This window comes from Panthera onca, chromosome E3, assembly GCF_046562875.1.
Source record: "Panthera onca isolate mPanOnc1 chromosome E3, mPanOnc1 haplotype 2, whole genome shotgun sequence".
NCBI classification, from domain to species: Eukaryota; Metazoa; Chordata; class Mammalia; order Carnivora; family Felidae; genus Panthera; species Panthera onca.
Genome location: NC_138354.1, coordinates 34,004,894 through 34,031,634, shown reverse-complemented (window position 1 = coordinate 34,031,634; position 26,741 = coordinate 34,004,894). Strand labels below are relative to the sequence as shown.

Below are 26,741 nucleotides of genomic sequence, written 5' to 3'. Positions count from 1 at the left end.
CATTAATTGTCCAAAGTCAGGTTAAGAATATGAACTTTTTTTTAATTAAAAAAATTTTTAAATGTTTTATTTATTTTTGAGAGAAGAGAGACAGAGAGACAGAGTGTGAGTCGGGTAGAGACAGAGAGGGAGACACAGAATCGGAAGCAGGCTCCAGGTTGTGAGCTGTCCGCACAGAGCCCAGCGTGGGGCCCAAACCCATGAACCGTGAGATCATGACCGGAGCTGAAGTCGGACGTCCAACCACCCAGGTGCCCCAAGAATATGAACTTTGAATCAGACTCTGGTTTTGATGTCTAGCTGTGCTCCTTCCCCGAGCCAAGTTTCTTAGCCTGTCGGAACCTCAGCTTCCTCCCCTGTGTGAGATGAGGACGGTCATTCTACACCAAGTGGACTTTGTTATGAGGACTGAGTGAGCCAATCCATGGTGCTTGGCCCACAGAAAGCGCTCCATGTATGTTAGCCATTTCCCACGTTTCTTTGTCATCCCCATCTATTTGTTTACTATTTACTGGGGCTTTGGTGCCCTGCACCTGTTACTTGGTAACCGTAAATACTGAAGCTGGAAATGAATGAATGGATAAAGAAAGAAAGAAAGAGAGTGCAAGCATGGGAAATATGCCCGTTTGGCTTACTGGTATGTCCCCAGCCTCTAGAACTGTGTCTGACACATAGGTGGTGTTTAGTGAATATTTTTTTAACGACTTAACTAGATGCATAAGCACTAAATTGTCTTTTGGATACTTTGTTATGTTCTTTTTAATGTCAGGAAGACATCCTTCCCTTGTGTAAATTCTATTCATTGTTCAGTTTCCTGCCTTTTAAATAACACAAAGCAGGTCATTTCCTGTCTTTGCATAACGATATTGTACATATTTGAAATAAGATAATCGCTTTTTTTTTATATCTCTGGGATGAGATTTCCAAAGAGTCAGTGGAGTGGGGGAAGGAAATGTCTGTCTTTTAGGGTCAGACTTAGTAATGGCATCCTCATGGCCCCATAGATCTGGACTTCCAGTGGAACATCTCCAGATACACAGATCTGGTGTTTCCTCCCTCCATAATCTTCCCCAGGACCCGCTCACGGGGCCAGGTGGATGGACCTGCAGAGACTTCTGAGCTCAGCCACCCTCCATACCCAGATCTAGACATACAACCGTCCCATCCTCTGTGTCCCAGCATGAAGAGCTAAGGCACGTTTTGTGACAAAGGCCCAATGCAGAGATTTCCCAGAAGTTGATTATAAACCAGAAAACGTGAGAATAAGATAGTAAGTTGACACTCTTGGGGCAGGGGGGTGTCAGCTCTGAGCCTGTGATACACCAGGACCTTTCCCCTCACTGACTAGACCCTCAAGGGTCCTTAGAAACTTGAAGAGGCCAAGACAAAGCTGGCTCATGATGATGGGGGAAACTTAATATCCTTATCAGGTCTCCGGAGACCCACGTGATGTCTTCAAAGAGAACATTTCCAGCCAGGCTCCAGGGGGTTCAGAAGACCATCTCCACACAAGCGCAACGTGGGGGGAACCGGGGGTCGTTCTCAACAGACTCGTATCTTCTTTCTGTCGGTCATGGGGCATGCCACCTTTCCTGATTATTTCCATCTTGCTGGGGCCAGAAGAGGCATCTGGCTTTTGAAGATCCCATTTAAGTAATAAAAAAAAGACAAAAAAAGCAAACTTTTACAGACCAGGAAGCAGTGTAGGACCCCACCGGGCAAGGTTATAAAGTGTTACAAGTGAGAAGGGTATTGAAGATCCTGAGGATGGAAGAAAAGAGCCGAGTGTGTACACAGACCCCTGGGTCTTCACCCTGAGATCCTTGGTGTGCTGTTTCAGTCCCTAGGACAGCACGGTAGTCGCCGGGGGCCTCCAGCTGGGCTAGGAACCCCCAGTCTTGTCTTCTCGTCTAGTTACAGGACTTCTGTGAGGTCAGTGTTCCTGCCTCCATTCTACAGATTAGGAAACGGAGGCCCCGAGAGTTTAAACAACTTTTCAAGGACACCCAGCTGGTTCGTGGCAGACCCAGACACTGAACAGAAACGTGTCTGTCTGACTCTAAAGTCCTCTCCCTGGTGGCTTCTCTGTACTTCATCCATCAGCCACGTTCCAGAGAATTCTCTGACTCCTTCGAGACCTGGTCGCAGAATCTATAGGAAAAAAAGAAGTATGTACCTTTTGCATTCAGAGCTTTAAACTCCAGTGAAGCCTCGCGGGGACTGTGGCTGATTTTTCCTTCTGTGCAGTGGGGGGTGGGGTGGTCACTGGAGGGGAACGGAGAAACAAACGTTGGTGGCCGTTGTGCCGGACGAAGCGTATCTGTCGCCTTTTGTGGGAAGTGGCCACGCCTGGCATGAAGCCTCGTGCCCTCTAGGAGTGTTTTCCAGGGAAGCCCCCTCCGCTTCCGGAATGCCACCTGGAAGCCCCTCGGGGCGTGTTTCCATCCAGTGTTTAGAGATGGCAGAAGAACAACTGAACACTCACTTGACCTGGCGGCACACCGGGGCTCCCCAGGCGGGAGAGAAACTTCCGGAAAAGGGCAGGGTGAAAGCCTCCATCCCCTGCTGGACGGGGAGCTGGGATGCTCCCCGAGGAGAGAGAGGGGGTGCCTCTGCTTGCTCTGGAGCAGAGCGAGCCCACGCTCAACGCTCGTGAAGTTAGGAAGGGTAGAAAGCCCAGCGGAATTCCACGAGGGCTGAATGCCTAACACGTCGCGCCATGAGGGGGCTCCTGGCTGCAGTGGCTGATCAAAGCGAGTCTGCTGGCGCCTGCCTGGAGGGGAGCCATGTGCAGACCATGCAGCCCCCACACCCCCTGTCCTGCGCTAAGATGTATTCTTGAGTTGTTTGCTGGGTACAGTCGGCCTGAGGAGGGAGGATTTTTTTTCCCTGTGAAAAATGAACTTGTAGGCAGTTAGGCGGCAGAGCTAATGTCAGCCTGGACTGATTTTCCACACATTGAATCTGGAGTTTGCTGTGGAAACCAAGCCTGAACGTGGGCTTGTGTGTGGACGTCCCACTTCACGGGCGGAGCGGTCTGTGCCTCGGTGAATTCTTCCACTGCCTTTAATGCCTGCAGATCGAGTGGGACTCACGTATTTACGGGTGTTCTGCCTCGTTCCCAGATGGACTGGAGGCCACCGTGTGACGTGCTGGAAACTCCTTGCCCCAGCTTACAAAAACCAGTTGTCAGTTCCCTGAGTCAGTCCTTAAACCACAGGTGGCTTTGCATCGGCGTGGCGAGAGTCGTGACATCATCATAGGAATTGGCAAGTGACACCAATTCAGGCTTTTTAATACTCGTTGCACAGCTGGTTTACTAGCACACATCCCACTGCAGAGTATTAGTGCATGAATTATGGGGTCACGTTTAAGAATATGAGCTTTCAGGGGAGCCTGGGTGGCTCGGTCAGTTAAGCGACCCACTCTTAATTTCAGCTCAGGTCATGATCTCATGGTTTGTGAGACTGAGCCCCGAGTCAGGCTCTGTGCTGACAGCGTGGAGCCTGCTTGGGATTCTCTCCTCTCCCTCTCTCTCTGCCCCTCCCTTGCTTGTGCGTGCGCTTGCTCGCTCTCTCTGTCTCTCTCTCTCTCAGAATAAACTTAAAAAAGGAGAATATGAGCTTTGGAATCCAACACCGTGGGTTTGATACTTAGCCTTGGGGACAGTAAGAAAATGGGTGTTGAGGATTTGAAGATTTGGGGCTCACATGTGGTGCTGTCTTTTCATAACCATGTGACCTCAGGCAAGTTGTTTCACCCTTCCAAGCCTCAGTGTCTTCATCGGCACTTGAGACCTCATGGGCTGTCACGAGGTCAGAGTGAATTAACTGCTCAGAGCTGCGTCTCAGTGCCGGGCATGGCTCCTAGGTCTTGAAGAATACACGAGGAATGCGTGGAACTCACAAGATGGCTGATGTGTTGAGGAGGATTCAGAGGCATCGGGAACAGCGCTAGATTGATGAGCAGTGTCTGTCACTGTCATGTCTGTCATCAGGGTGTGGGGAGGATGAAAAAGCAGGGAACAGTGTCCCAGGCAGCAGGAACAGTATGTATGTAGATCAGTGCAAATAACTAACATTGAGTGGACACTTGTGATATGCCAGGCACTCTTCCAAGTGACTTGTAGTATATAAGGTTATCCTGGCTTATCCTCATAAGAATCCAATAAAACAGTGGTTCTCGGGGCGCCTGGGTGGCTCGGTTGGTTGAGCGTCCGACTTTGGCTCAGGTCATGATCTCACGGCCCGTGAGTTCGAGCCCTGCGTCGGGCTCTGTGCTAACAGCTCAGGGCCCGGAGCCTGTTTCAGATTCTGTGTCTCCCTCTCTCTGACCCTCCCCCATTCATGCTCTGTCTCTCTCTGTCTCAAAAATAAATAAACGTTAAAAAAAAAATTAAAAAAAAAAAACAGTGGTTCTCAAACAGGGGTAATTTCGCCATCCCACCCACTAATCCCCAGGGGATATTTAGCAATGTCTGGAGACTTTTTTTCTTTTTTTAAAAAAACGTTTATTTATTTTTGAGAGAGAGAGAGAGAGAGAGAGAGAGTCTGTGTCTGTGTGAGCGGGGCAGGGGCAGAGAGAGAGAGAGAGAGAGGGAAATAGAGTGTCTGAAGTGGGCTTTGTGCTGTCAGCACAGAGCCCAGTGTGAGGCTCGAACCTACAAACCGTGACATCCTGACTTGACCCAAAGTCCGACGCTCAACCAGCTGAGCCACCCAGGTGCCCCTGGAGACGTTTTTGGCTATCACGACCAGGGTTGATGGATGGGTGCTTGCTATGGCGTCTCGTGGGCGGGGGCCAGTGATGCCGCTGAGCACCCTACAACATGCAAGGGGCAGCCCCATGCAGTGAAGAATTATCTGGCTTGAAGTGCCTGTCGTGCCAAGGCTGAGAATCACTTCAGTGAAGTATGAAATACTCTCATCCCCATTATACTGATGGGAAAAGTGAGGCAGAGAGAAGCTAAGGCACGGTATCTAGGCTCTTGAGGTAGGAAGCTGCTGATGCTGGGTTCAGACCTGAAGCTCAGGCTCCTCCCCTCCATGGCCACACAGCCTCTTGAGTTTAGTAAGAAAGGAGGTGGTGAGGAGGGAGAGGAAGAGAGGAGGTTCAGGGCAGTTTCTAGGAAGTAAAAGGCAGGTTGCAGCTATGGTGAGTTGTTATTATCAGCTTGTGCTTTGCCTGTGCCTACAGCAGCCCTCCCCTCCCCTCCCCTCCAGGCCGCTTCTTTGAGCCCCTGCGGAGAGAGTTCGGTTCTCTGTCACATTTCCTCTGGCATCGGGGTTCCCCTTCCAGATGCTGGCTGCCAACCTCCGTCACCAGCCGAGGGCCGTGAGTGTGATTTGTTGTGACATCTGCTGTTGCCTACTTTTCTGCTGCCACTTCATGGGAACAAAACACCACCGCTACAGTCCCCCTGGCGCTCCTGGGCCGCGTGGCTGGCGAGTGGCGGAGCCACTGAGCCACCTGGAGTCTCTAGGGGCAGGAGGTGGGAGGCAGCCTCGCCTGGGGTCGCCATTGAGCTCTGAGGCTTTGCTCTACCCTGTCCTCCCAAGTGAGTAGCAGGCAGTTTTTAAATGAATGGAGGGGGAAGTGTGGTGTGGGAGCTGTGTGATAGTGAGCGAGCTGCTGTGCCTCTCTGAGCCCCACTCCTCACCGTTCAGTGGGGTCGATAATGCCTGATGTGGGTTGGCGGGTGTCGTCGTGAGCATCGCAACCATATTAGATGTGGACATAAACACAGATGTTGCCAAAACGTGAGCGGGCACATAGTCTCCTTGGTTATGAATGAAACCGATGCCATTGTCTTCACGACAGCTGCTGAATCGAGAAGGGCCCAGAGATCAGGCCCAGCTTCAGGGAAGAGCACCCGATTGATTAGTGATGTCTGTCATGGGTGTAAGCGTGGGGAGGGGAGGCAGGTGTCCCTGCTAGGCCCACCACAAGTAAACAGCCAGTAGAAACCAAATGACCACCACTGTTGGTTATCTGTGTCCCCGTGAAGTCGAGGTGAGGGATACTTTGTTTAAGGCGGGCTAGGAATCAGGGCGGAGAAGAGGTTGATTTCCCGCATGGTGGCCATTCCTAGTGGTGAAGTGGCTAAGCTTCCACGAAGGCTTCCATGTGCTCTGACCCTGGCGCTTGGAAGCTGTGTGATGCTACACTTCTCTCCCTCGCGGATAATCCTTTCCATGCAGGTTGGCACGGACGTGGTGGCTTCCTAGTGACAGATGCCTGGGGTCTCCCCCATTGGAGGCGAAGGCTGCTGAGTGGCTGGCTGGGGTGCTGATCAAAGCAAACCTCTTCTTTTAAAAAAAAAAATTTGTAATGTTTATTTTTGAGAGAGAGAGTGTGGGCAGGGGAGGGGCAGAGAGAGAGAGAGAGAGAGAGACACACACAGAATCCAAAGAAGGCTCCAGGCTCTGCATTGTCAGCACAGAGCCTCACACGGGGCTCCAACTCAAGAGCCGTGAGATCATGACCTGAGCCGAAGTCGGATGCTTAACCGACTGAACCACCCGGGCACCCCAGAACCTCTTCATTTGAATGTGAGTAGGGGAGGAGAAGAATGTGAGTAGGAGAGAGAGCAGGGGAGGGGCAGAGAGAAAGGGAGAGAGAGAATCTCAAGCAGGTTCCATACTGTTGGTGCAAAGCCCAGTGTGGGCCTTGAACCCATAAACTGTGAGATTATGACCTGAGCCGAGATCAAGTCAGACACTTAACAGACTGAGCCACCCAGGCACCCCAAAGCGAACCTCTTCTATTAACAGGTAGTTTATGGGGAAGGGTGTTGATATTGAGGGGAAAAAGTGAAAAATACCATAGTGGGTGAACACAGAACCACTGTTGGGGTAAGGGTATCGTGTTTCGGTTGGGGACTGACCCCTCTCCCACTCCAGGCGTGGACTCCTGACTCAGGTGTGGCCCATCAAAACATTACCTCCCTGGGCCCTGGGATACATTTAGGGATGGCCGCAGGATCAAAGTCAAATTGAGAATTAGGTCCAGGAGTTTTTCTGGAACTACTGGAAAGAACAGTTTCCTTCTCTCTGTCAGCCCCGCTAAACAAACTGGCACTATCTTAACTTGGAGTGGCTGAAGCCCATTTTTCATCTGTCCAAGGGGGGACCTGCCTGAAAATAAGCTGAAGGAGAACAGGGTGGAAATGAGGGATGGCTGGAAGCGGATTCTTGACAACATTTGAGCATCTGGGTCCAGCCATGCCTGCAGCTAATGATAGCTGGACTTTTGTGCTCCGTCTTCTGTAACCAATTTATATGATGAGTATTTTCATCCCTGAAAACAGAGAGTTCTGAAGCATTCTAAGTAATACAATATCCATGGTCAAAGTAGCATTTCCTCAAAAGCCAAGTGGACTTTCCTCCGTTTGCTGGGAGAGAGAAGGTAGACGCTCGAGAGAGAAATAAGACAAAATACTTCTAGTATGTTAACAATGCAGATAACTTCCATAAACCTAATACCTATGACTAAAGCCTGGGCCAAGAGATCTTCACAGTTTTTGCTGATCTGAACAATGAAGGTCTCAAGCAAGAAGGGTTGGCTTTCATTCAAGCCCAGGACGGACCGCTCACTACTGAGTGACACATCCCACTCTGTTTCCCGGCTAAGGAAAGCAAGCCCCGGGGAATCAATGAATCATGTCCGACAGACGACAGCTGGGGACGTTACCGCACTCACGTTTGAGTCCAGCTCTGACTGGCTCCAAGACCCGTGCTTTTAACTTTGCTCCGTACGGCCTCTTGGCAAAGCTGCTAATATGAGAGACTTCCTGTGGGCTCTCCCATGAGCCGGGCACAGGGCCGGGCCCCCCCACGCGCTTTGTTGTTCTGAGCGAAGTAGCACTCGAGGCCGCGGAGACGGACAACAGGCGAGATTAAGAAAAGAAAAACCTGGAGGCAGGAAGCACAAAGTCTGCTTGGCCAGAGGAATGGAGATCCCTATGCAGCTTGTATTAAAATCGTTGATCAAACGCATATTAGCAGCCGCGGGGATATGCGGCCATAACGGCCGTCTGTGGGTGCACGGCTTCGTCTCCGGCCCCTAGTGGGAACCGCGAGGAAATCCGTGAAGGGTATTACTGCACATCGAGGCGCAGGCTGGCTGGGAGCCTTCACTGCTCTTTACTCTAGAAAGAGCCTGTCTCAACGTCCGGCCAGGACAGCTTCTTGACAGTTAATGTGTCACTCAGTAGTGGGCAGTTTGTTCTGGGCTTGAATGAAAGCCAGCCTTTCTTGCTTGAGACCTTCATTAAGCTCAAAGCACTAGTCGTAAGCTGCATGGGGTGGGTGGGTGGGGAGGGCGTTTTAAATCTACAACGTCGTAAGGATTTTAAAGTGTTTTAAAAATTAGAAAACGTCTGATCCAATTCCTCCCTTCTTCTATTTTTTGTTCTCACCTGTGTGCAGTCTAGCTTCAGAAAAGACAGCGGTTGCTAGTAACTGATGAGGAGTCCTTGCACGCACTGGAAATCGTTGGGCCATCTTTCCTCCTTATTGCCCCGCCTCTCAGGGTCTTTGCTAGTGACCTCCCTCTCTTCTCCTTCCTTTGCATTTTTACCCAGTTCGCTTCTAGTCCTTCAGATTCCAGGCTCATTTCCCAGATGAGCTCTCCCGTTATACATTTTCTTAGTTCCTGCTGTTTCTCCCAAGTAGATGTATCCCTTTGTAATTATATAATCACAATTCTGTAATTTTTCTTTATAGTGCAGGCTGTGTATGTATGTGGGTGTGCTTAATTATGTAATTTTTTACAATCGCGTGTGTGGCGATGGACCAGTGTCCAGCCCCTTCTTTGGAAGCTAAGCTCCATGCGAATGAGTGTTGTTTCATTTTCGCTCACTATGATATTCCCAGGGCTTATCAAAGAGCCTGGCATGCAGTAAGTCCTCAGTAAATATTTTACAACAGGCCTATGCGTTAGGCAGATGTTACTGGTCAGATAGTACAGAGGAGGAAATGCAGGCAGGCACAGAAGTTTGAATAACCTGCCAGAACATGAATCACCAGCTGTGTTTCACGCAAGCTGTGCCCTTAAACCACCTTGCCATTGTGATGCCTTCCAGAATTGACCTCCTGTTCGGTAGGGTTCAAAGAGCAAGGTGACCAGTGGTGGGTCTGGAGACCTCTTCCAACTGATCTGAAAGTATAATGATCTTTCTTGGATGTAATGATCTTCCTGGTGTCAGAAATCTTTTTTAAAAGAATAGCACTCCTAGGAATTTATCCAAAGGATACAGGAATGCTGATTCATTGGGCACATGTACCCCAATGTTTATAGCAGCGCTTTCACCAACACCCAAATTCTGGAAGGAGCCTAAATGTCTACCAACTGACGAATGGATAAAGAAGATGTGGTTTATATATACAATGGAATACTACTTAGCAATGAGGAAGACTGAAACCTGGCCATTTGCAGCAATCTGGATGGAACTGGAAGGTATTATGCTGAGTGAAATAAGTCAGTCAGAGAAAGACAGATACCGTATGTTTTCAATCATATGTGGATCTTGAGAAACTTAACAGAAGACCATGAGGGAGGGGAAGGGGAAAAAATAGTTACAAACAGAGAGGGAGGAGGCAAACCATGAGACTCTTAAATACAAAGAACAAACCGAGGGTTGATGAGGGGTGGTGGGGGGGAGGGGAAATTGGTGATGGGCATTGCGGAGGGCACTTGTTGGGATGAGCACTGGCTGTTGTATGCAAGTGACGAACCACAGGAATCTACCCCCAAAACCAAGCACACTTTACACACTGTATGTTAGCCAACTTGACATGAGTTATGTTACAAAAAAAAAAAAAAAGGATTCTAAGTCCAAATTCTTTAGATTGGTAACAAGACCCTTGCTAATCCCGTCCAGTGTTTCTCAAACTGGCAACTCAGTAGAATCACCTGGAAAGACTTAAAAAAACAAACAAACCTGTACTGAGGTCTGTGTTCCATCATCAAAAGATTGTGATTTGATTGGTTTAAGGTGGGGACTGGACATCAGCACTTTCTTTTTATGTTTCCCAAATGATTCTACTGTGCACCTGGTTGAGAGTCACTGATGAAGCCGTGACCACCTTCAAGGGCCGCCGTCCTGGGGCATCCATGCTTCTGTCTTCACTCCAGCCTCCTCCTCCTCCAGTCCGAGGGAGAAGCAACTGTGTTTGCTTTTTCTCCTTCCATGGCTGCGGGTCCGCCCTTCTGGTTCTTCACTGACACCCTGTACATATTAGCTTCATGGTTCTTCTCACGTTGTACTCAAAGCCCTCATGTTACTGCCCTGATTTAACTTTCTTGGGGCCACCTAAGTGGCAAGTGATCCAGCTGAGGTCATGGACTGGGTGGTATCCAACATAATACTCAAAGTATCTAGTCTATTAACAGATGTTTGACACGTGAGAAAAAAGAAGAGTGAATTAATAAATAAATGTGGGTTGATTTCATACATTTTATATTTCTCGTGCTTTCCCATTTGAAACACATTTCCCAGAAGTCAAGGAAGCCAATATCTGAGGCTGTCGAGATAAAAGATTTTAGCAGAACAGCTCTAACTCGTTCATTCAAATAAACCGCAGCGCTAAAATCAGCATCTGTTTTTGGAAAGACTGTTAGGGGCTATCCGATCATTCAGAAGGTATCTTGCCTGGAGACGGAGTCCAGCCCTGTGGTTCTCAAACTGGCTGCCTGCTGGAATCAGCTGCAGGGGGAGTGGATACCGCCTCCCAGCAGTGTCCACATGCCCTGCGTGCCCCCTGCGCACCACGAGCCCGGGCAGCCCGTGGATTTCATGAGTTAGCAGAGGAGTTCCTCACGGCACACACCGTGAGCTCTGACCATACTTTCCTCTCCTTTTCTTACTTAGCACACATCACCCTACAGACATATTCTGGTAACTGAAATTGACTTTCTTTTCAAAAAGGGAAAAGAAAACCCCCACTATGGAGGACCATATTTTCTGAGTTTTTCTAACCGATTCTTTCTCGTCTCCATATGGTAAACACATTCATCACACCCTTTATTAAAGAGCAAGAAAGGGAAGAATAAGTTTTTTTTTTTTAAATGGACTTTTTGAGTTGCAGCCTGGCATGAATGTTTTGTTGCTATTGTTTTGAGGATAAAACAAAAAAAAGTTGAGAGTGGAAATATATTATTGATTCCTGCCTGTTTTTCAGGAGCATGCACTATTGATTAAAGCCCTCCACAGCCCTAACCTTTGCTCCTTCATCCCGAGGGAGCAAATTTGTAGAGCGGCCAAGAACTGAAACTCTGGCATGGAGATTTTGGTACTCAGTGAGCCGGCTAGACTGGAGACGCTCAGAAAATTCCTGTCAATAGTCTGAGAGGCCTCAGTGGGGGAGATGTGAGGGGTGCAGACTGAGCTGACAGAAAGTTCTGGATGCTAACAAAGCACACTCCCGCCCAAGGACGGCCATGTCTTGCTCTGCAGGCACTCGGCCTTATGGGTCTGCCAGTGTGGTGTGACGCATCACTCCACTTGCTCTGTGGGTGACAGACACCTGACTCCACGTGACATTGGCAAAGTCAGCTGGGGCTTTCTTGGCTTATGTAACTAGGGAGAGCTGTGGAGAGCTAGTTGCCTTAGGCACAGCTGGATCCAGGACTTTGAGGACCTCAGCACTCTTCATTCCCCCCTTTTCTCTGTGTGTTGATTTCACTTTCTCCTGCGGTATTCAGGCTTCTCCTGGCAGTGAGTTTTGCTTCCCGAGGCTTCTGGATTCCGTAGCTCTGTCTCCTTTCTTGGGAACACACCTCTCACCTAAGTCGCCCTGTTGGTCGCGGCTCACTGATGATAGTGTCGTTCTAACTGGTGGCTCTGGAACCAATCTCTCTCCCTCGGGAGGTGATATAGAAAGGACAGGGTCAGGTTCAAGTTCCAGCAGGGCCACTGACAAGCTCTGAACCACTAGGAGACTGCCTACCCTCTCTGAGCTTCAGTTTTCCTCACTCTTTGCCCACTTCCCACGGAGGGTCAGGTGGGAACACATATTTGCAGGTAGCTTGGTGATGAACCCCAGATAGCGTCCTTTCCCCTCCTGGTAACTAACCCGGATGTTAGGAGAGAGACTGGCCTTTGGTGACCCAACTATGAAATCAATGTACAGTGGGTCAGGGCAGAGATAGACAGCAAAGAAAGACTCCAGTGTCTAGGCTGGACAAAGACTCAGCTGAGGTGGTTAATAACTAAAGACAATGTGTCAGTAAAATGCACTGGTCAGAAATAAAAATGTAAAATGGGGGCACCTGGGTGGCTTAGTCGATTAAGCATCTGACTTCGGCTCAGGTCATGATCTCGTGGTTCGTGTGTTCGAGCCCTGTGACAGGCTCTGGGCCTGAGCCTGGAACGTGCTTCGGATCCTCTGTCTCCCCCCTCTCTCTGCCCCTCCCCTGCTCGTGCTTTTTCTCTCGCAAAAGTTAAGTATTAAAAAAATTTTTTAAAAGAAAAAAATGTAAAAATAAAAAAGCATCAGCAAGGCAGTTGGTCATGGGTAGTCAGTGTTCTCACCAGTGGGTATTGAGTATTTGGGTCCTGTGGGAAGGCTCTCACAGTGTGAAATGGATGCAGTCATTTTAAAGGAGCCTGGCGCCATTACGCTTGGGCAATAATCCAGTGGACCCCATGTTTGCCTTTGACCTTCTGTTAATACTCAGTCCTGGTCAGGCTGAGACAAAACAGGCATCATCATGCGTGGCTGGTATGCACGCATGTGCAATGTGTATCAAGAGACTTAACAATGTTCTTACCTTGTGATGCAAAATTTCACTGCTGCGGAACTGATCATCAATGGGGATGAAGTTTCCCATAGAATATTCATCACAGAGCCATTTATAATAGCAAAAAGTTGAGATGCTCTCATGGTCTGACCCTAGGAGAATGGGTAAATACAATTATGGGACAGTCTGAAGATCAGATAGTGTAATTTTGGAAAATACCAAATGACATGTGGACATACTGATGGACTATGCTATGTCAAGAAAATTTGCATAATTTTAGTTCCCCAAAACCCAAGTAACAATACCGTCAAGCAGATACAAGTAGGATATAATACAGCTTTATAACGTGACCCAGAACTTAAGCGGTGATTTCCACTGTGGATATTTAAACTGTTTGGTTCCAAAAGCGACCCTCATCTATTGCCAGATGCCAGTGTGTTGGTGTAAGTGTGTTGGTGTAAAAATGGAAGGAAACAGTAACTTGCACTTTTCTCTATTTGCCATAATTTCCATAAGGAATATGTGTTACTTTTACAATGGAAAAGTATAATTTTCAATTGTGTGACTGTAAACCTTTCTGTAACAACCCTCTCAAGGTTCATGATTATTTATGAGTCTCAGACTCATGTGCTCTGGCTACAATTCAGTGCCCTCCATCGATAGCACCTAGTAGCTCTCTTCCTCCCCGCCATCCTTCAAAAATTCCAAGAATCAGCTAGGCTTACCGCCATTTGATCTTTCAACATATACCCTTAGTACACACACTTTGTGCTGTTAGCCCAGCCCAGAAACCATTGTCCTTTTGCTGAGAACTTCCCTCAAACTCACCAGTTGGCGTCTCCAGCCATGGTGTTTGAGATCCCTTGGAGAAGCTCATCGTATGAAGGGTGGACAGTTGGCTCAGTCTGGGCCAGTCAGATTCAGTCTGCTGGGAAGATGGAGTTGAGTGGAGGGGCAGTCATCTTCCACCTTGTAGAAGAAGAACCAAAGGAAGCTTGCCTGTTGTGAGATAACCAAGCAGGGAGGAGAGACAGAGGGTGCCAGAATGGCATTTGAGTCCATGATTCCAATGAATCCCTTATTTCCTGGTGCACGGCCATCCTGGGTACTGTATTCTTATATTCAATTTGGAAGCCTGTCTGTTTGGCTTAAGTTGGCTTGAGTTGGGTACTATTGCACAAAGTTAAGGAGACCTAGCCTTTATGAATTCCATGCTTATATTTTTCTAAGAAAGGTGTATTTCTTTTTTTTTTTTTTTTAAGATTTTACTTTATTTTGAAAGAGAGAGGGAGAGAATCTCAACCAGGCTCCATGCTCAACGTGGAGCCTGATGCGGGGCTCAATCTCACGACCCTGAGATCATGACCTGAGCTGAAATCAAGAGTCAGACGCTTAACCAACTGAACCACCCAGCTGGCCCGAAAGGTGTAATTCCGAGAAAGGTTATTCCTTTTCTTTGAGCCAGTCCAAATCCCACTCTTACTGTAGCCCCCCGCCTCTGGGGAGTCTTCCCTGGTTAACCCTGTTCACACTCATCTTCCAGTTGCCCATAATTACCTCCATCTGTCTACAGATCCACCTACTTCATTGTGTTTTGGCATCTGCTGTTTCATAACTGTGCATTTTGTAGGCATCCTGGGAGCTGAAAATTTGTCTTTTTCATTTCCTTTGAATACCACAATACCAACCACGCTGCCGGGCAGAAATTAATTTCCTGAATGGGAATACAACTTCGGGGCAATCGCTGGGAAAGTGGCTAGGGAAGACTTCAGCCTTTGTTGGCAACCCCACATAAGTCCCCTCTTCCTTTCCGAACACATATTCTGAAAGTGGTCCCTGGTCGGTGCTTGCTCACACAGGTTGATTCAGCAAGCACAGGTGGGTACTGGTGTGGTGCAGGGGAGACGGATTTGAAGAGTGAGTCAGATATCTCCATTTCCTGTCTTTGTGATCATTTAGCCTCACTGAGGTTCAGGTGTTTTTTAAAATCTAAAAAAGAGCTGGCAGTAACCCTCTCTTTACTTTTTTTTTTTTTTTTTTTTTTTTGGAGAATTAAATGAAATCATGTATGTATTGTCAAATAGCATGGTGCGTAAGAATTCAGGTTCTGGAGTCAGAATATCTGGGTTGAAGTCTTTTCCCCACCACTTGCAAGCTGTGAGATATTAGCTAAGCAGCATAACCTCTGTGTGGCAGACCGAGGCAGTGATGGCCCTAGGCTTCTCTCTCTCTCCATACAGTTCGGGAAGCCCTTCTGCTGGGTCTCTGGGATAAGCCGTGGAACTTGCTTTGGCTAATGGGTCCACAGCAAATGTGACGCAAGCAGAGACTGAGGAAGCGCTTGTCCCCCTTTGCTGCTCTGGGACACTGATACCACGTGAGGGAGCTCAGACCAGATGGCTGGATGGTGCGATAGGGTTGGGTGCCTTGTCTGCTGGCCAACAGCCTTCCAGCTCCACTCACATCAAAAATGAGTGACGGGTGCCTGTGTGGCTCAGGGGGTCAAGCGTGTGACTCCTGCTTTAGGCTCAGGTCTTGGTCTCATGGTTCATGAGTTTGAGCCCTGCACCGCAGAGTCTTCTTGGGACCCTCTCTCTCCCTCTCTCTGCCCTGCCTCCGAGCATGCTTACACATGCGCGCGCGCTCTCTCTCTCTCTCTCTCAAAATAAATAAATAAACATTAAAAACATGAGCCTGATCTAGATCATCCAGCCATCAGCCACGCAAAGATGCAGGAGAAGAGTCCAGCTAAGATCAGCTGAGCTGGCTTAGATCAGAATCATGAGGTAAATAAATGCTTGAGTTTTAAGCTATCATGGTGTGGGGATGTTTCTGAGCAGCAAAAGATAACTGATGTGCTCTCCATGCCCCATTTTTCCTCATATCAATAAACAATAATAGTACTTGCTATATCAAGTTGCATGAGCATTGAATGAGTTAGTATGTGCACCACACTTAACATGTCCAGACCACATGGTGCATAAAATGTGTTATTTATCATTGCGTGAAAGTACACACCGCTCGAGATGCCAAGCATCTACTCAGCGCGTGTTCCTTCCCTTTCCTCTTAAAATGTGTTCATCGCTGAACTAAAGTTCAAGTTAAACCTCAGGCTGATTTTCTTCAACTCTTTTTAGTCAGAGAGGAAACCATGGGTTTTCCCCCAGTGCTGTTTAAGCCAACTTGGTCTGAAAGTGTCCGTCATCTTCTACAAGACCCTCAGATTGAGCTCTTGCAGAGACTCTGGTATGATAAGTGCCCACCCAGCTCTTTCTTCGCCCTGCTTGAGTGATTTGTGTGCAACCACCTTGGGCATCTGGGCAGCAGGCCTCTGAGAGGAGTGGACGGGATGTGTCAATTCTCCATTCTGTTCCTCTGCTAAGTCATGCTGGGAGAGCACTCACAATGAGCAAGAAGGATTTTTTTTTTTTTTTTTTTTGTAACAAAAGGTAAGGCAAGATACCTATCTTAAAATCAAAGGGAGTTGACAGGCAGGAAGCAGAATTTTCTTTGTCTGGACATGTCTTGGTATAGGCAGAGGGAAAGAATGACCGCTGGAAGGTTCTGACGGAGGCACAGCTAACAGGCACGGACGGATTTACAACACCTTCTGCTTATTTGGTGGCTGTAAAATCCTTCCGCTCCTGAGATTTAGAGTCGTTGTTTTCAATTTGCCAAGAGGTTCTTTTCTCCAATGAGGGATGAAGTCTGCCTAGAAAAAAGGACTATTCATAAACCAGATCGGCGTCAATAAGGGAATGGAGTCTGTCTCACTGACCTATGAAAGACAGCCTCCGGTCATACTCAGCTGGACAACTGTTAAGTGTTGTCTTCCGAGTCTGCCAAACCTAGACTTGAGGGCTGGCTCTGCCCTTCACTAGTTTAATGACCTTGGGTTAGTTATTTGATGACTCTAAGCCGTGGTCTCCACATTTGCAGAGGTTGAAAAGGCAGTAGCTGTAATTGAGATGTTGTGCAGATTAAGTAAGATAATAAATTACGCGTGGTTAGCTCAGCTCCTGGGAAACAGTCAGTGCCCAATAATGACACCTAATAATACTGTTGTATCAAATAATTATTGCATTGGGTACCAGCACTGACACTGAGGGATATAAAAAAAATAAGTTATAACCTTTGTCCAAGAGCAGAGATTTAGCAAACTTTTTCAGTAATGGCTAGAGAGCAAATATTTTAGGCTTTGTGGGCCAGATGATTCCTGTTACAAATGCTCAACTCTGCCGTAGACTGCAGACACACAGGCATGGCTGTATCCCAGTAAAACGTTATTTACAAAGATAAATCGTGGGGGGCACCTGGGTGGCTCAGTCGGTTAAGCGTTTGACTTTGGCTCAGGTGATTATCTCATGGTTCGTGACTTCGTGCCCCGAATCGGGCTCTGCATGGCCAGCACAGAGCCTGCTTCAGATCCTATCTCCCTCTCTCTCGGCCTCTCCCCAACTCTTAAGTGCAAATGTGCATGCTCTCGCTCAAAAAATAAACATTTAAAAAAATTCTTAAAAAAAATACGTGGTGGGCTGGATTTAGTCCACAGACTGTAGTTTGCCCACCCCTGTCCTAGAGAACAGCACAGTTAGGAGTGTCTTTGACTACATGTAACAGGAAACCCCACCAATGTGAAGGCTTGAGATGGACAGCTTCCGATGTTGGCTCAATGATCCAGAGGTATCCACCAGAAGTTTTATGATTCTCTGTGTATTTCCTCTGTGCTTGTTAGCCACATCACATCCACATTCAAGACAGGACGGAGAGAAGGGCAAGAAGAGCCCCTTTTATTAGGAGAGCAAAGACTTTCCCAAGATTTCCTTGCTGATTTCTGCGATGTCAGACTGGCTGGCCCATGTTGCAGTGCAGGCTGAGGAGGTAAATTTTTGTCACCTCTGTCATTTATAGTAAAGGTGGGCAGTGGGGAGAGGGAGGTGAGAGTGGTGTTAGGTAAGCCAATGAAAGTGTCTGTTACACCACTGGGTAATGTCACTCATCCAGAAAGAGACACACACAGAATTACAATACAGCGTGCTTAATAATTTCTCTCTCTCTCTCTGTCTCTCTGTCTCTCTCACACACACACATACACACACACACAAATGAAAGATATAATGGGAACTGAAAGGGGAGAACCTGATTCCTTGTTAGTTTAGAATATCATAATTAGGTATTCATTAAGAAGGCTGTTGGAACAAGGAAATGCTGCAGGTTTCTAAATGGAGACTAAAACATTTGATAAGCAAAATGAATTATAGCAAGACTGAGCATTATCGTGTTAGATCAATGACGTATGGTTCAGAATACCCACTCCCTCCCACCTCCATGGGAAAAATATGCTGGACCCATCAACGTTGAGTCTGGCTGCGCAGCTTGCCTGGAATCATGAAGCGTAATGCACACTTGACCGTAAGCTTGGTCATCCGACTCAGCCAATGAGGTGGTAGCAGGTGGATGTCATGAAATAAGCAGAGGGGCTTGAAATGAGTTTTAGGGGTCAGGCTTGCCCTCTTGCACCTTTGCCATCACCGTGAGACAAGCTTCCCCTTGGTAGCTCTTGGCCCTTTAACTGGGGCTCAGAATGAATGTGTCTGGAGTAGACCTAAGTCAAGCCCATCTGAACCTAGGCTTGAAGCAGAGATGCTCAGCTGAGCTTAATAAACTCTCACCCTACCTACAGATACTTGAGGGAGAGTGAGTAATTGTGGTCTTAAAGCACCGAGTTTTTGGGGTGTTTGTTACACAGCACCACCTGATACACCCGTGGAAAAGTACATGAATTCCAAACCCACTAATTCAGAAGCTGTGTTAGTGTGGACTGCTTATCCATTCACCATATGTTTTGGTTGGCACATGACATTCTAGACCCCCTGCTAAATTCTAGACAGATCTAGTAGTGTCTGCTAGATACGAAGACAGATGAGACGTGGTACGTTTTAACAGTGTGGTGTGTTTGAAGACACAAGACGAAATGGAGATCTCTGAGAAAGGGGGGGGATTATTCTGTGGAGAAGAGGAAAAGGAACCAGCCAGTAGGGAAAGCTTCCTGGAGGAAAGGGGCATCTGAATTGCCGTTTAAATTTTTTAGAATACTTTTTATTGATTTTTGAGAGACAGCGCTAGAGCACAAGCAGGGGTGGGGCAGAGAGAAGAGAATGGGAGACATAGAATCTGAAGCAGGCTCCAGGCTCTGAGCTGTCAGCACAGAGCCTGACGCGGGGCTTGAACCCACGAACTGCAAGATCATGACCTGAGCTGAAGTCGGAGGCTTAACCGACTGAGCCACCCAGGCGCCCCTGAATTTCCATCTAAAAGCCAAGTAGAAGATCGCAAGGTGGATGAGATGTGGGGAGACAGGGGGAGGGGGACTTTCCAAGCAGAGGGATCAGCATTATGCATAGTCCAGGGGCAACAAGGAGCACCCCAAATGTGGGGGAGTCATTAGCAATTTGGTATTTCCAGATGGTCAGGGGTGAGGGACCAGGATCAAGAATCTCTTGATTCTTCCAAGGAGTTTTTGCTCACCTGTAAGGATAATGGAGAGAATGTACATAATTTAACTTATTCAAATTCGTAATAATTACAGTAGCTACAGCAACATTTACGCAGTGCTTCCTAAGATGCTGTATACTGGGCTGTGCACATGTATTTCTCCCAACAACTCTAAGTGGGTAGGTGTCATTATTATTCCCATTTAAAAGGTGAGAAACTGAGGCTTTGGAGAGGTCACGTGGCTTGTCTGAAGTCACAGGGTGACCGCAGGAGTGGGTGTTTGACCAAAGCTGCTCAACCCAGATTCTTCCTCCGTAACCACTGCTGTTAGTGCTTTTCTGTGAACCAAAGCTGGGAGGTGGCCAGGTCCCTCAGGGAATTATTGCCAAGCACACCGGGACTCGTGTTCCTCACATCTACAGTTTCAGCACGCTGTATTGACTCTTGTTACATGAAAGTCACTGTGCTAGTCGATGGGTTCAAGTCTGAATAAGACTTGACCCCCACCCTCAAGAACTTTGAGTGACGGGAAAACAAGGCAGAGCACCAACAATTCTTGTCTGTGCACGAAGGTCACTTCCTTGAGGCTGTGGCTTCTGAACATGGCTCTGGGTCAAAGCTCCTCGAGCAGGGAAGGGTTTTGGGGGTTTTGTTTGGTTATTTATTTACTTATTTAAAGTTTATGTATTTACTTTTGAGAGAGAGAGAGAGAGAATAGGGGAGGGGCAGAGAGGAATCCCAAGCAGGCTCCACACTGTCAGCACAGAGCCCGGCATGGGACTCGATCTCATGACCCTGAGATCATGACCTGAGCTGAAATTAAGACTCAGATGCTGGACTGCCTGGGTGGCTCCGTCGGTAAGTGTCCAACTTGGGCTCAGGTCATGATCTCGCAGTTTGTGAGTTCGAGTCGGGCTCAGTGCTGACAGCTCAGAGCCTGGAGCCTGCTTCAGATTCTGTGTCTCCCTCTCTCTCTGCTCCTCCCCCACTCACACTCTGTCTCTCTCTCAAAAATAAATAAAAACATTTCAAATCTTTTTTAAAAAAATAACAAGAGTCAGACGCTTCACCAAACGAACCACTTAGGTTTTGTTTAACGTAGAGCTTTCGGTGTCACCCCAGATCAACTGGACCAGAATCTCTGGGATGCGGGTCTTGGAAACTCTCTCTCTCCTTCTCTCTCTCTCCCTCCTACTCTGTCTTTCCTCTTCTCAGATGATTCTGTAGTCTCTGTGGAGGTGAGGTTCCACGTGGCACAGGTAACCCTGTTGGTTTTCCTCTGCCTCCCCCAACGTGGCGTGCGTTGGGCCAGAGTCCCCTCCAGCCAATGGTCAGGGATAGCCAGGTGGCCGCTTCCTCCCAGGTGAGTGGTGGCTAGAAGCTGATTATAATTCCAAAGGCACATCTGTACCTCCTGAATTCTAACAACTGCCAACCTTCACCCTCTCTCCCTGGACCAATTCTTTGAAAGTGCCCACTTGCCTCAAGCCATGTCAAACCCACAGCATAATATCCAGCATGGCATTCCTCCCGGACTCCCTTGTGGCTCCTCCTGCCGTATCTGGTCAACAGCGTTCACCAGAGAAGGGATGATGGCAGAAGCCTCATCTAGGGTGCAGTCAGCAAGCAGAGCTGTATCTAAATTGCGGTCTGCCAAATCTTGTTGGACAAGGGAGGGACCAGCTCCTTCTGGATACAGATGGGGTACACTCACTCTGCTGTGCTGGTGGACCGTCCTGGAGAGTGGGACACAAGATTACCCAAGCACACGCTTTTCTGTTCCCGACTGTTGTGGATTTGAAAGCATATTCTTTTTTAATACTAAAATATTTCTGGGACGAATAGCTTAGCAACCAATCGGTATTTTCTAACATGGTCCTAAATGACGCAAGCCAATGCATGAAAATACCGACTCCGCATTTTCTTAAAAACAATCTTAGATCACTGTCATTTCAGAAAAACTCTTGTCCAAAAAGTTGAAATGGAGGAGATTTTCCTATCATTGTACCAGTTTAGCGAATGCAGGAACCACAGTGGGCTGAATGGTGCCCCCCTCCCCCAAATCTGTCCAGGTCCTAATGCCTCGAACCTGCGGATTTGACCTTATTGGGGAAAAGAGGTTTTGTCAGTATAACTGAGTTAGGCTTATCTTGGAGTATCTGGTGGTCCCTAAATCCAATGACTAGTGTCCTCATAAGTGTGAGGCAGAGGGAGGAGGGACACTGACAGTCACCAGAAACTGGAAAGGCAAAGGACGGATCTTTCCCCCCAGTGCCTGGAAGCGTGACCCTGTCCAAGCGTGCTTTTGGATGTCTGACCTCTAGAACTGCCAGAGAATGAATTTTCTGTTGTTTCAAGTCCCCCAGTTTGTGGCAATTTATTACAGGAGCCATGGGAAACCGATACAGAAACTGAACATATCCTAGGTACAGACCAGAAAGGGCTGAAACAGTATGTGGGAAACCTTGGGAGGGGTTTGGGGATCCAACGGAGGTCCCCAGTAATGGTAGATGAAAACCAGACTGAGAGGGCATTGGAGTCCTCAGTGGAGGGACAGACGCCCATGTTGGGCACAGACCAAAGGCTGTGATAGACTTCTCCCGCACAGCCACCAGCCTCAGATCTCTTGCTGCCTACTCAGGATCAAGTGAGGCAGCCGAGTTGCCTAGATATTTACATCCACAGTTAGGCCTGATTTCTGCCGATTTGGTGAAAAAAAATCTCTGAAAGAACACACACACCTGTGTTCAAGTCGTATGTTCACGGGAGGATGGTTTTAGCTCGGGTTCCAGTGTGTGAGCCTGTGTTCAGTAAAGTGTCACGAAATTTTGCTGAATGTCTCTTGTTTTCCAGTCCCTGCCCTGAGCCCTGGAGCTACGGAGATGATTAAGACGTGGTTGGGCAGCGATGGAGGGGACCACTCAGTGCAATACGGTACATTTGAAGCGTATTTGTGCATATACGGTATGCAGTAACTGCGTCTGTGGTTCTGTGTGTGTGCGCCTGTGCACACGTGTACCTGTTAGTGCGTGGCACGCACTTGCCCGTGTGTGGACGTATGCACGCTTGGTGTGCAGCTCCACGTGCATTTGCTTTTGTTCCCACGAGGGTGTCTGTATCCACGTGCCATCGCACGGGCATTTTCCAAGATGAATGTGTGATCTGACTTGGGGAAAGTTTTTGTGGTTTCTCACAAAGACTAATTGCTTTCCTCTTTGTTCCCATTGTCCAAGTTGGTCCCAACCAAGGGCTGAGCACACTGACACCAGCCCACCTTTAGTTAATAGTTCATGCATAGAATGTCACATGCCCTTCTTCCCCTCCCCCCTTCCCTCCCCATGCCCCCCCATCCTCCCCCCTCCTCCCTTTGCCTCCCTCTCCTTCCCCTCCCTCCCCCCTCCCTCCTGTCCCCTCTCTCTCCACCCCCTCCCTCTCCTCCCCCCTCCCCCTCCCCTCCCTTCCTTCCTCCCACCTCCCCTTTCCCTCCTTCTTCCCTCCTCCCTCCCTTTCTCTCGCCCTTCCCTCCCTCCCTCCCTTTCCTCCCCTCCCTCCCTAACGTCCTTCAGCTAATCCCCAATTACAAAAGGATGGATATCCTGCTGTTGAATCCAGGGAAGTTTGGTCCTTTGAGGACCCAACCCTGAGCCTATAAATTATATTGTGGGTTGGCTGTGTGTGGAGCAGGATTTTAAAGCACCCAAGGCCAGCCAAGGGCATCCAACTGAGGACCCTCAGCTCACTTGTGGGTCTTTATAAATGGCAAAGCCACTAAAAGAACTTGCTGTTTGACATTTGGAAGTCAAGAAAACATAGTGGAGGAGAGAGAAAGCAATGAGGAGCAGATCCTTGCCAGGAAACATCACCAGAGAGAAGTGTGCTCTAGTCTTGGCTCAGCTTTGCGTTGCTGTGTGACCCTGAGCCGGCCGTGTCCCTCTCTGCGCTTTAGAGGGGCTGGGCTAACTGATCCAGCTAAGCATTAGAAATACCAGAAGGTACTGGTTAAAAAGAAAACTGCCTGGGCCCCACTCCACAAGTGCTTGCTGAATCAGAATCTCTAGGGATGAGGTCCAAGAACCTGTATTTTTAATATGCTCTGCACACGATTCCTTTGCCCTCTGGAGTTTGGAAACAAATGGACAAGTCAGCCTCTCAAGTCCTTTTCAGATACTCAGACTATTATTCCGGGAGAGAAAATACTGGCAGTGCGCAGATGGGATTTTCGCAAGGAAAAGAAATGAAAACCTTCTATCTTACAAGAAATAGAGAAAAAAAAAAACAACAAACCTTTGGTGGAAGGATCACATCAGGCCAGCGGGAGAGAGCTAGGGTGGGTGTCCGACCCAGAATGTTAACGCCACGCTGGCTGGGTTCCAGGACCAACGACACTGTGCCAGCCTCTCCTCAGCGATCTGTCTCCCCAGCCCCCAGATGAGGGGAGCATTGTGCTCCTTGAAGCGTTTTGCAGCTATAAATGAGAAGCTCTGTAGTTGAACAAACAGCGGTGTTGTCCCGATTGGTGAACGCACTCACGTGTCCTCTTCCAACTGTGGGTTTGCAGACTGGGTCACACAGGTGAGTCGGTCCACCTGCATCATTAAACAGTGGTAATAATAACAATGGCTTCAGATTTATTGAACGTTTATCATACCACATGCTCTGCCTAGCTTTATACAGGAATCAGCCCACTCACCCCTTCCAACAATCCTGAGATAGGTGCTATTGTTACCCACATTTCAAAGGTATGAAAACTGAGGCCCACAGAGGCTAAGTAACTTGCCCAAGGAAACACAGCGTAGGGCCTCTGTCAGCCTCTAAAAGCCTATGTGCAAATCAAAAGCACCCCCTTTTGAACTGGAACAAAATTCCCTTTTGGGGCCTTATAACTAATATAAATAGCTCAGATTAGCACCTTTATGTGAAGAAGCAGCATCCCCTAAATCCATATGGAGCCAACCACAAGCCAGCCTGTGTAGTTTAGCGAATGCAGGGCAATCTGGAGTCAGCCCTCAGTCACCTCTTCATCTGTATGCACATGCACAGTGCACAACATGAACAACTGCACTGACTAGATCTAATACCACTACTACCTGGTGAAGCTGGGGCTTGACCCTAAGTTGTCTGACTCAGAGCCTGTGCCTTCGACCATAACAAATCTCAGTTCTTGGCAACATGTAAAAATAATAATCACTTTTCTTTTCTCTTTTTTACAACAGGGAAATAGATGAGAGCTTTTCAGTGCACATCAGGTGGTCATGCATCGAAGAGAGAAGAGATCAGATGGGGGTACTCACTGCTTAGTCACTACGTGGATAATCACTCAGCAGTATGCTGGCACTCAGAGAATTCTGGTCATTGTAGTTTAAAAATTTTTTTTCTCAAATCAGATATTTTTAAGGCGTACCCACCTGGCCTGTTGATTTAAAGTAGGATATAAGAAATTCTGAGGCTGAACTATGCATCACTGAGAGGCATGATAATTCTGCAAAGGAGGCTCAAGATGGTCCTTCCCCACGTCCATCTGATCAGAATTCTGCTTTGGCACATCCCGCATTTCAAAATGAATGTTAGAAAGAGAAGCTTTTATTAAGAACTCTCAAACTCGGTGGTAAAGAAACAAACAGTCCCATTAAGAAATGGGCAGAAGACAGTAAGAGCCATTTCACCAGAGAAGAGAGCCAGATGGCAGATATACCCATGAAAAGATGCTCACCGTCATTAACTAGGAGGGAAATGCAAATTAAAACCATAATGAGATTTCACTACAACGCCATCAGCAGGGCCAAAATAAAAAACAGTGACAACACCAAATGCTGGCAGGGATGCAGAGAAAGTGGATGGTTCCCACATTGCTGGTGGGAATGTCACACGGTACAGCCACTCTGGAAAACAGTTTGGCAGTTTCTTAGAAACTAAATATACACGTACCATATAATCCTGCAACTGCCCTGTGGGCAGTTATTTCAGAGAAATGAAAAACATACAACAACCTGCACGAGAATGTTCACAGAAGCTTTATTTACGGGCGCCTGGGCGGTTCAGTCGGTTAGGTGTCCAGCTTTGGTGCAGGTTATGATCTCACCATTTGTGAGTTTGAGCCCTGCATTGGGCTCCGCATCTGGGCTGACAGAGCTCTCTTTCTCTCTCTCAAAAAAGTTTTATTTCGATGAGTCCCAAACTGGAAAGAACCCAGTGTCCTTCAGTGAGTGAATTACTAAGCAGAGTTTGGTACCTCCGTACCACAGAATAGTATTCAGCAATAAAAAGGAGGAACCTGTTGATACAAATAACACACTGAATAGATTTCAAGGGAATTATCCTGAGTTTAAAAAGTCAGTCTCAAAAGACTATATATGGTATGGTTACATTTATATAAGATTCTTGAAATAACAAAATCATAGAGGACAGACCAGGGGGTGGGGATCGTGTGGGGAGGGGTGGGTGTGGCTAGGAAGAAGGGGCCAGGGAGCCTCGCGATGGAACAGCCCCGTGTTTCCGTTCCAGTGGCCGTCAAACGGATCCACACATGTGAGAAACGTATAGAAACACACGCGCATGCACACACACGAGTGCATATAAAACTCACGAAATCTGAATAAGCTCCAGGGGTTCTGTCAATGTGCAGTTCTTTGTTGTGCTAGATGTTCGTACTGGGAAAAAAAGGACAAAGGATGAACATCACTGAACTTCCCCCCTCCTCCCCATTTCCTATGAATCTATAATTCAAGATACGTAGTTAAAAAATATAATTGGGAAATATTTGCACAGTATTAGGCTACAGGAGCTCTACAGTTCAGTACATAATTTTTTTTAACGTTTACTTATTAGCGAGAGACAGAGCATGAGGGGGGGAGGGGCAGAGAGAGAGAGACACACAGAATTGGAAGCAGCTCCAGGCTCCGAGCTGTCAGCACAGAGACTGACGCGGGGCTTGAACTCACAGACTGCGAGATCGTGACCTGAGCTGAAGTCGGACGTTTAACCGACTGAGCCACCCAGGCGCCCCTCCATAGTACAATATATAAACCATGCTGGCGATAAGAATACATAGTACAGTGAGAATTAAAATCAAGAAAAGATACTTTGGCCACAACTGTATTCAATTCAGGTTTTCATACACTAAAAACAAATATGATCCATAATCAGATGTGGGAAGGGCAGTCTCAGTTTGTCACGAGTGTCTCATTCTTTAGCAGTAAGACCTGTGGTAGAGAAATCCTCATACATATGCATGAAGAAGCGTGTGTGAGGAGGCTGATGGCTACATTATTTATAATAGAACACAGGACAACCTAAATGTCAACCACCTCTTGTGGAGATCCACTTCAAGGAATAGTACGCAGCACTTAATAAGAACAAAGAAGATTTTTATGTGCTAGCATGGACAGGTACCAAGGATGTCCTTGGGGGAAACAGAGGCATGACATTTTTATTATTAAATTTTTAAAAAATGTTTCTTAAATTTTATTTTTGAGAGAGAAAGAGACAGAGCATGAGCAGGGGAG

General features: G+C 47.6%; 1 long non-coding RNA gene across 1 annotated transcript in view; it reads left to right on the top strand.

Annotated features, from left to right (window-relative positions):
- The window catches only part of LOC132689057 (uncharacterized), a 185,171-nt gene extending 159,525 nt beyond the window's left edge, over nucleotides 1-25,646 (top strand). Inside the window, exons 3-4 of the long non-coding RNA XR_009614826.3 lie at nucleotides 22,093-22,173; nucleotides 24,453-25,646. This is a non-coding gene — a long non-coding RNA (uncharacterized LOC132689057). The remainder of the gene's footprint in view (nucleotides 1-22,092; nucleotides 22,174-24,452) is intronic.
- Nucleotides 25,647-26,741: the final 1,095 nt, after the last annotated feature.